Source organism: Callionymus lyra, unplaced genomic scaffold (genome assembly GCF_982586985.1).
Source record: "Callionymus lyra unplaced genomic scaffold, fCalLyr1.hap1.1 HAP1_SCAFFOLD_83, whole genome shotgun sequence".
NCBI lineage: Eukaryota > Metazoa > Chordata > Actinopteri > Syngnathiformes > Callionymidae > Callionymus > Callionymus lyra.
Genome location: NW_028258582.1, coordinates 212,501 through 222,500, shown reverse-complemented (window position 1 = coordinate 222,500; position 10,000 = coordinate 212,501). Strand labels below are relative to the sequence as shown.

Genomic DNA, 10,000 nt, shown 5'->3' with positions numbered 1-10,000 from the left:
GAGCCTCCTCCTGCGGGGATGGGGAACCAGGGGCCTGGGGAACATTTTCAACACTTTGGGGCATTTTTAAACACTTTGGTCTTTTTCCCCCCTCTCCCAACCAGGGGGCCTGGGGAGCCTCCTCCTGCGGGGATGGGGAACCAGGGGCCTGGGGAACATTTTCAACACTTTGGGGCATTTTTAAACACTTTGCTCTTTTTCCCCCTCTCCCAACCAGGGGGCCTGGGGAGCCTCCTCCTGCGGGGATGGGGAACCAGGGGCCTGGGGAACATTTTCAACACTTTGGGGCATTTTTAAACACTTTGCTCTTTTTCCCCCTCTCCCAACCAGGGGGCCTGGGGAGCCTCCTCCTGCGGGGATGGGGAACCAGGGGCCTGGGGAACATTTTCAACACTTTGGGGCATTTTTAAACACTTTGGTCTTTTTCCCCCTCTCCCAACCAGGGGGCCTGGGGAGCCTCCTCCCGCGGGCATGGAGAACCAGGGGGCCTGGGGAGCCTCCTCCTGCGGTGATGGAGAACCAGGGGCCTGGGGAGCCTCCTCCTGCGGGGATGGGGAACCAGGGGGCCTGGGGAGCCTCCTCCTGCGGGCATGGAGAACCAGGGGGCCTGGGGAGCCTCCTCCTGCGGGGATGGGGAACCAGGGGGCCTGGGGAGCCTCCTCCTGCGGGGATGGAGAACCAGGGGGCCTGGGGAGCCTCCTCCTGCGGTCATGGAGAACCAGGGGGCCTGGGGAGCCTCCTCCTGCGGGGATGGAGAACCAGGGGGCCTGGGGAGCCTCCTCCTGCGGGCATGGAGAACCAGGGGGCCTGGGGAGCCTCCTCCTGCGGGCATGGAGAACCAGGGGGCCTGGGGAGCCTCCTCCTGCGGGCATGGAGAACCAGGGGGCCTGGGGAGCCTCCTCCTGCGGGCATGGAGAACCAGGGGGCCTGGGGAGCCTCCTCCTGCGGGGATGGGGAACCAGGGGCCTGGGGAGCCTCCTCCTGCGGGGATGGAGAACCAAGGGGCCTGGGGAGCCTCCTCCTGCGGGCATGGAGAACATGGGGGCCTGGGGAGCCTCCTCCTGCGGGCATGGAGAACCAGGGGCCTGGGGAGCCTCCTCCTGCGGGGATGGAGAACCAGGGGGCCTGGGGAGCCTCCTCCTGCGGGGATGGAGAACCAGGGGGCCTGGGGAGCCTCCTCCTGCGGGGATGGAGAACCAGGGGGCCTGGGGAGCCTCCTACTGCGGGGATGGAGAACCAGGGGCCTGGGGAGCCTCCTCCTGCGGGGATGGAGAACCAGGGGGCCTGGGGAGCCTCCTCCTGCGGGGATGGAGAACCAGGGGGCCTGGGGAGCCTCCTCCTGCGGGGATGGAGAACCAGGGGCCTGGGGAGCCTCCTCCTGCGGGCATGGAGAACCAGGGGGCCTGGGGAGCCTCCTCCTGCGGGGATGGGGAACCAGGGGGCCTGGGGAGCCTCCTCCTGCACCAGGGGGCCTGGGGAGCCTCCTCCTGCGGGGATGGGGAACCAGGGGGCCTGGGGAGCCTCCTCCTGCGGTGATGGGGAACCATGGGGCCTGGGGAGCCTCCTCCTGCGGGGATGGGGAACCAGGGGGCCTGGGGAGCCTCCTCCTGCGGGGATGGGGAACCAGGGGCCTGGGGAGCCTCCTCCTGCGGTGATGGGGAACCATGGGGCCTGGGGAGCCTCCTCCTGCGGGGATGGGGAACCAGGGGGCCTGGGGAGCCTCCTCCTGCGGGGATGGGGAACCAGGGGCCTGGGGAGCCTCCTCCTGCACCAGGGGGCCTGGGGAGCCTCCTCCTGCGGGGATGGGGAACCAGGGGGCCTGGGGAGCCTCCTCCTGCGGGGATGGGGAACCAGGGGCCTGGGGAACATTTTCAACACTTTGGGGCATTTCACAAGCGCTTCCCTCGCTTACGGCCACACCACCCTGAATGAGCCCGATCTCGTCTGATCTCGGAAGCCAAGCAGGGTCGGGCCCAGTTAGTACTTGGATGGGAGACCGCCTGGGAATACTGGGTGCTGTAAGCATTTTTTTTTGCCATTATTTGTGGGTAGAAAAGTGAGAAAAGTGACCTAAAATAGAACCGGGACTAGCAGGCAGTTCCCCCCACCAGGCGGCGGCATTTGGGGCATTATTTGTGGGTCAGAAAGTGAGAAAAGTGACCTAAAATAGAACCGGGACTAGGCGGCAGTTCCCCCCACCAGGCGGCGGCATTTGGGGCATTATTTGTGGGTAAGAAAGTGAGAAAAGTGACCTAAAATAGAACCGGGACTAGGCGGCAGTTCCCCCCACCAGGCGGCGGCATTTGGGGCATTATTTGTGGGTCAGAAAGTGAGAAAAGTGACCTAAAATAGAACCGGGACTAGGCGGCAGTTCCCCCCACCAGGCGGCGGCATTTGGGGCATTATTTGTGGGTCAGAAAGTGAGAAAAGTGACCTAAAATAGAACCGGGACTAGGCGGCAGTTCCCCCCACCAGGCGGCGGCATTTGGGGCATTATTTGTGGGTAAGAAAGTGAGAAAAGTGACCTAAAATAGAACCGGGACTAGGCGGCAGTTCCCCCCACCAGGCGGCGGCATTTGGGGCATTATTTGTGGGTAAGAAAGTGAGAAAAGTGACCTAAAATAGAACCGGGACTAGGCGGCAGTTCCCCCCACCAGGCGGCGGCATTTGGGGCATTATTTGTGGGTCAGAAAGTGAGAAAAGTGACCTAAAATAGAACCGGGACTAGGCGGCAGTTCCCCCCACCAGGCGGCGGCATTTGGGGCATTATTTGTGGGTCAGAAAGTGAGAAAAGTGACCTAAAATAGAACCGGGACTAGGCGGCAGTTCCCCCCACCAGGCGGCGGCATTTGGGGCATTATTTGTGGGTCAGAAAGTGAGAAAAGTGACCTAAAATAGAACCGGGACTAGGCGGCAGTTCCCCCCACCAGGCGGCGGCATTTGGGGCATTATTTGTGGGTCAGAAAGTGAGAAAAGTGACCTAAAATAGAACCGGGACTAGGCGGCAGTTCCCCCCACCAGGCGGCGGCATTTGGGGCATTATTTGTGGGTCAGAAAGTGAGAAAAGTGACCTAAAATAGAACCGGGACTAGGCGGCAGTTCCCCCCACCAGGCGGCGGCATTTGGGGCATTATTTGTGGGTAAGAAAGTGAGAAAAGTGACCTAAAATAGAACCGGGACTAGGCGGCAGTTCCCCCCACCAGGCGGCGGCATTTGGGGCATTATTTGTGGGTAAGAAAGTGAGAAAAGTGACCTAAAATAGAACCGGGACTAGGCGGCAGTTCCCCCCACCAGGCGGCGGCATTTGGGGCATTATTTGTGGGTCAGAAAGTGAGAAAAGTGACCTAAAATAGAACCGGGACTAGGCGGCAGTTCCCCCCACCAGGCGGCGGCATTTGGGGCATTATTTGTGGGTCAGAAAGTGAGAAAGTGACCTAAAATAGAACCGGGACTAGGCGGCAGTTCCCCCCACCAGGCGGCGGCATTTGGGGCATTATTTGTGGGTCAGAAAGTGAGAAAAGTGACCTAAAATAGAACCGGGACTAGGCGGCAGTTCCCCCCACCAGGCGGCGGCATTTGGGGCATTATTTGTGGGTAAGAAAGTGAGAAAAGTGACCTAAAATAGAACCGGGACTAGGCGGCAGTTCCCCCCACCAGGCGGCGGCATTTGGGGCATTATTTGTGGGTCAGAAAGTGAGAAAAGTGACCTAAAATAGAACCGGGACTAGGCGGCAGTTCCCCCACCAGATGGCGGCATTTGGGGACCCGTAGTGTGGGCAGAAAACTCACCAAAGTGACTTAAAATAGAACCGGTGCAGGCGGCATGTTCCCCCACCAGATGGCGGCATTTGGGGACCCGTAGTGTGGGTAGAAAACTCACCAAAGTGACTTAAAATAGAACCGGTGCAGGCGGCATGTTCCCCCACCAGATGGCGGCATTTGGGGACCCGTAGTGTGGGTAGAAAACTCACCAAAGTGACTTAAAATAGAACCGGTGCAGGCGGCATGTTCCCCCACCAGATGGCGGCATTTGGGGAGCCGTAGTGTGGGCAGAAAACTCACCAAAGTGACTTAAAATAGAACCGGTGCAGGCGGCATGTTCCCCCACCAGATGGCGGCATTTGGGGACCCGTAGTGTGGGCAGAAAACTCACCAAAGTGACTTAAAATAGAACCGGTGCAGGCGGCATGTTCCCCCACCAGATGGCGGCATTTGGGGAGCCGTAGTGTGGGCAGAAAACTCACCAAAGTGACTTAAAATAGAACCGGTGCAGGCGGCATGTTCCCCCACCAGATGGCGGCATTTGGGGACCTGCAGTGTGGGTAGAAAACTCACCAAAGTGTCCTAAAATAGAACCGGGACCAGGGGGCCTCTTCCCCCACCAGGTGGCGGGCTTGGGGGGCTTGGTTTCCGGGTAGAAAACTCACCAAAGTGTCCTAAAATAGAACCGGGACCAGGGGGCATGTTCCCCCACCAGGCGGCGGGCTTGGGGGGCTTGGTTTGCGGGTAGAAAACTCACCAAAGTGTCCTAAAATAGAACCAGGACCAGGGGGCATGTTCCCCCACCAGGCGGCGGGCTTGGGGGGCTTGGTTTGCGGGTAGAAAACTCACCAAAGTGTCCTAAAATAGAACCGGGACCAGGGGGCCTCTTCCCCCACCAGGCGGCGGGCTTGGGGGGCTTGGTTTGCGGGTAGAAAACTCACCAAAGTGACCTAAAATAGAACCGGGCTAGGCGGCATGTTCCCCCACCAGGCGGCGGGCTTGGGGGGCTTGGTTTGCGGGTAGAAAACTCACCAAAGTGTCCTAAAATAGAACCGGGACCAGGGGGCATGTTCCCCCACCAGGCGGCGGGCTTGGGGGGCTTGGTTTGCGGGTAGAAAACTCACCAAAGTGTCCTAAAATAGAACCGGGACCAGGGGGCATCTTCCCCCACCAGGCGGCGGGCTTGGGGGGCTTGGTTTGCGGGTAGAAAACTCACCAAAGTGTCCTAAAATAGAACCGGGACCAGGGGGCATGTTCCCCCACCAGGCGGCGGGCTTGGGGGGCTTGGTTTGCGGGTAGAAAACTCACCAAAGTGTCCTAAAATAGAACCAGGACCAGGGGGCATGTTCCCCCACCAGGCGGCGGGCTTGGGGGGCTTGGTTTGCGGGTAGAAAACTCACCAAAGTATCGGCAAAATAGAACCAGGGAAGGGGGGGATGTCGGTCACAAGGTGCCCGAGTCAGAGAACCAGGAAAACGGACATAAATCCAGAAAACCTCGGTGTCTGACTGCTCCTCAAAAAGTGGTCTTTTTGATGTCACGAGCGCAACCACCTAGAGGTTAATGGGGAGGGATGGTGTGAGCGCAAACGGATTTTTCCTAAGTGTGACTGCTCCTCAAAAAGTGGTCTTTTTGATGTCACGAGCGCAACCACCTAGAGGTTAATGGGGAGGGATGGTGTGAGCGCAAACGGATTTTTCCCAAGTGTGACTGCTCCTCAAAAAGTGGTCTTTTTGATGTCACGAGCGCAACCACCTAGAGGTTAATAGGGAGCGAGTACAACAGGGGAGGGAGTGAATGGGCTCGGACTGTGGCCGAGCCTGGTGCCTCAAAATCGGACAAGGTTGGACTGGAAGCCCGCTGAGAACTCTGGTTCTTTTGCCAGACGAAACGAATTTTTTCCGAGTGTGACTGCTCTGCAAAAAGTGGTCTTTTTGATGTCACGAGCGCAACCACCTAGAGGTTAATGGGGAGGGAGTGGAAAAAACGACAAAGTGTTGAGCTCCGGACCGGGATGGCGGGCGACTCGAGCGGTCATGCCCGACTTTGAGACACTTTGTCGCGGTCATGCGAGCGACCTCCACTGCTCCCCGGAGGTGCCCCGGACCGGGTTGGCGGGTGACTCGAGCGGTCGTGCCCGACTTTGAGACACTTTGTCGCGGTCATGCGGGCGTCCTCCGCCGGTCCCCGGAGGTGCCCCGGACCGGGTTGGCGGGTGACTCGAGCGGTCATGCCCGACTTTGAGACACTTTGTCGCGGTCATGCGGGCGTCCTCCGCCGGTCCCCGGAGGTTCCCCGGACCGGGTTGGCGGGTGACTCGAACGGTCGTGCCCGACTTTGAGACACTTTGTCGCGGTCATGCGGGCGTCCTCCGCCGGTCCCTGGAGGTGCCCCGGACCGGGTTGGCGGGTGACTCGAGCGGTCGTGCCCGACTTTGAGACACTTTGTCGCGGTCATGCGAGCGACCTCCGCCGGTCCCCGGAGGTTCCCCGGACCGGGTTGGCGGGTGACTCGAACGGTCGTGCCCGACTTTGAGACACTTTGTCGCGGTCATGCGGGCGTCCTCCGCCGGTCCCTGGAGGTGCCCCGGACCGGGTTGGCGGGTGACTCGAGCGGTCGTGCCCGACTTTGAGACACTTTGTCGCGGTCATGCGGGCGTCCTCCGCCGGTCCCTGGAGGTGCCCCGGACCGGGTTGGCGGGTGACTCGAGCGGTCATGCCCGACTTTGAGACACTTTGTCGCGGTCATGCGGGCGTCCTCCGCCGGTCCCTGGAGGTGCCCCGGAAAGGGTTGGCGGGTGACTCGAGCGGTCATGCCCGACTTTGAGACACTTTGTCGCGGTCATGCGGGCGTCCTCCGCCGGTCCCTGGAGGTGCCCCGGACCGGGTTGGCGGGTGACTCGAGCGGTCGTGCCCGACTTTGAGACACTTTGTCGCGGTCATGCGGGCGTCCTCCGCCGGTCCCTGGAGGTGCCCCGGACCGGGTTGGCGGGTGACTCGAGCGGTCATGCCCGACTTTGAGACACTTTGCCGCGGTCATGCGGGCGACCTCCGCCGGTCCCTGGAGGTGCCCCGGACCGGGTTGGCGGGTGACTCGAGCGGTCGTGCCCGACTTTGAGACACTTTGCCGCGGTCATGCGGGCGACCTCCGCCGGTCCCTGGATGGCGGGCTCCAGTGAGGTCGGCGGGGGAAGGCTCGGGCTGAGGCCGACTTCGGTGCCTCAAAGTCGGACAAGGTTGGATTGGAAGTCCGCTGTGTTGAGGACCAGTGGCATTCGGCGGTGGAACGCTCAGAACTTGGCCGACATCGGTGCCTCAACGTCGGACAAGGTTGGAGTGGATGACCGCTGATAACTCTGGTTCTTTTGCCAGACGAAAGAAATTTTTCCCGAGTGTGACTGCTCTGAAAAAAGTGGTCTTTTTGATGTCACGAGCGCAACCACCTAGAGGTTAATAGGGAGGCACCATAACAGGAGAGGGAGTGAAAAGGCTCGGAGGGTGGCCGAGCCTGGTGCCTCAAAATCGGACAAGGTTGGAGTGGATGACCGCTGAAAACTCTGGTTCTTTTGCCAGACGAAAGAAATTTTTCCCGAGTGTGACTGCTCTGAAAAAAGTGGTCTTTTTGATGTCACGAGCGCAACCACCTAGAGGTTAATAGGGAGGCACCATAACAGGAGAGGGAGTGAAAAGGCTCGGACGGTGGCCGAGCCTGGTGCCTCAAAATCGGACAAGGTTGGAGTGGATGACCGCTGAAAACTCTGGTTCTTTTGCCAGACGAAAGAAATTTTTCCCGAGTGTGACTGCTCTGAAAAAAGTGGTCTTTTTGATGTCACGAGCGCAACCACCTAGAGGTTAATAGGGAGGCACCATAACAGGAGAGGGAGTGAAAAGGCTCGGAGGGTGGCCGAGCCTGGTGCCTCAAAATCGGACAAGGTTGGAGTGGATGACCGCTGAAAACTCTGGTTCTTTTGCCAGACGAAATAAATTTTTCCCGAGTGTGACTGCTCTGCAAAAAGTGGTCTTTTTGATGTCACGAGCGCAACCACCTAGAGGTTAATAGGGAGGCACCATAACAGGAGAGGGAGTGAAAAGGCTCGGAGGGTGGCCGAGCCTGGTGCCTCAAAATCGGACAAGGTTGGAGTGGATGACCGCTGAAAACTCTGGTTCTTTTGCCAGACGAAATAAATTTTTTCCGAGTGTGACTGCTCCTCAAAAAGTGGTCTTTTTGATGTCACGAGCGCAACCACCTAGAGGTTAATAGGGAGGCACCATAACAGGAGAGGGAGTGAAAAGGCTCGGAGGGTGGCCGAGCCTGGTGCCTCAAAGTCGGACAAGGTTGGAGTGGATGACCGCTGAAAACTCTGGTTCTTTTGCCAGACGAAAGAAATTTTTTCCGAGTGTGACTGCTCTGCAAAAAGTGGTCTTTTTGATGTCACGAGCGCAACCACCTAGAGGTTAATAGGGAGGCACCATAACAGGAGAGGGAGTGAAAAGGCTCGGAGGGTGGCCGAGCCTGGTGCCTCAAAATCGGACAAGGTTGGAGTGGATGACCGCTGAAAACTCTGGTTCTTTTGCCTGACGAAAGAAATTTTTTCCGAGTGTGACTGCTCTGCAAAAAGTGGTCTTTTTGATGTCACGAGCGCAACCACCTAGAGGTTAATAGGGAGGCACCATAACAGGAGAGGGAGTGAAAAGGCTCGGAGGGTGGCCGAGCCTGGTGCCTCAAAATCGGACAAGGTTGGAGTGGATGACCGCTGAAAACTCTGGTTCTTTTGCCAGACGAAATACATTTTTTCCGAGTGTGACTGCTCTGCAAAAAGTGGTCTTTTTGATGTCACGAGCGCAACCACCTAGAGGTTAATAGGGAGGCACCATAACAGGAGAGGGAGTGAAAAGGCTCGGAGGGTGGCCGAGCCTGGTGCCTCAAAGTCGGACAAGGTTGGAGTGGATGACCGCTGAGAACTCTGGTTCTTTTGCCTGACGAAAGAAATTTTTTCCGAGTGTGACTGCTCTGCAAAAAGTGGTCTTTTTGATGTCACGAGCGCAACCACCTAGAGGTTAATAGGGAGGCACCATAACAGGAGAGGGAGTGAAAAGGCTCGGAGGGTGGCCGAGCCTGGTGCCTCAAAGTCGGACAAGGTTGGAGTGGATGGCCGCGGAGAACTCTGGTTCTTTTGCCTGACGAAAGAAATTTTTTCCGAGTGTGACTGCTCTGCAAAAAGTGGTCTTTTTGATGTCACGAGCGCAACCACCTAGAGGTTAATAGGGAGGCACCATAACAGGAGAGGGAAGGAAAAGGCTCGGAGGGTGGCCGAGCCTGGTGCCTCAAAGTCGGACAAGGTTGGAGTGGATGGCCGCGGAGAACTCTGGTTCTTTTGCCTGACGAAAGAAATTTTTTCCGAGTGTGACTGCTCCTCAAAAAGTGGTCTTTTTGATGTCACGAGCGCAACCACCTAGAGGTTAATAGGGAGGCACCATAACAGGAGAGGGAGTGAAAAGGCTCGGAGGGTGGCCGAGCCTGGTGCCTCAAAGTCGGACAAGGTTGGAGTGGATGGCCGCGGAGAACTCTGGTTCTTTTGCCTGACGAAAGAAATTTTTTCCGAGTGTGACTGCTCCTCAAAAAGTGGTCTTTTTGATGTCACGAGCGCAACCACCTAGAGGTTAATAGGGAGGCACCATAACAGGAGAGGGAGCGAAAAGGCTCGGAGGGTGGCCGAGCCTGGTGCCTCAAAGTCGGACAAGGTTGGAGTGGATGGCCGCGGAGAACTCTGGTTCTTTTGCCTGACGAAAGAAATTTTTTCCGAGTGTGACTGCTCCTCAAAAAGTGGTCTTTTTGATGTCACGAGCGCAACCACCTAGAGGTTAATAGGGAGGCACCATAACAGGAGAGGGAAGGAAAAGGCTCGGAGGGTGGCCGAGCCTGGTGCCTCAAAGTCGGACAAGGTTGGAGTGGATGGCCGCGGAGAACTCTGGTTCTTTTGCCTGACGAAAGAAATTTTTTCCGAGTGTGACTGCTCCTCAAAAAGTGGTCTTTTTGATGTCACGAGCGCAACCACCTAGAGGTTAATAGGGAGGCACCATAACAGGAGAGGGAAGGAAAAGGCTCGGAGGGTGGCCGAGCCTGGTGCCTCAAAGTCGGACAAGGTTGGAGTGGATGGCCGCGGAGAACTCTGGTTCTTTTGCCTGACGAAAGAAATTTTTTCCGAGTGTGACTGCTCTTCAAAAAGTGGTCTTTTTGA

At 58.0% G+C, this 10,000-nt stretch overlaps 1 non-coding gene across 1 annotated transcript; it reads left to right on the top strand.

The window, feature by feature from the left end:
- Positions 1-1,906: 1,906 nt before the first annotated feature.
- On the top strand, positions 1,907-2,025 carry LOC148058432 (5S ribosomal RNA). Its single transcript, XR_015709880.1, has one exon. It is a non-coding gene; the product is annotated as a 5S ribosomal RNA (ribosomal RNA).
- Positions 2,026-10,000: the final 7,975 nt, after the last annotated feature.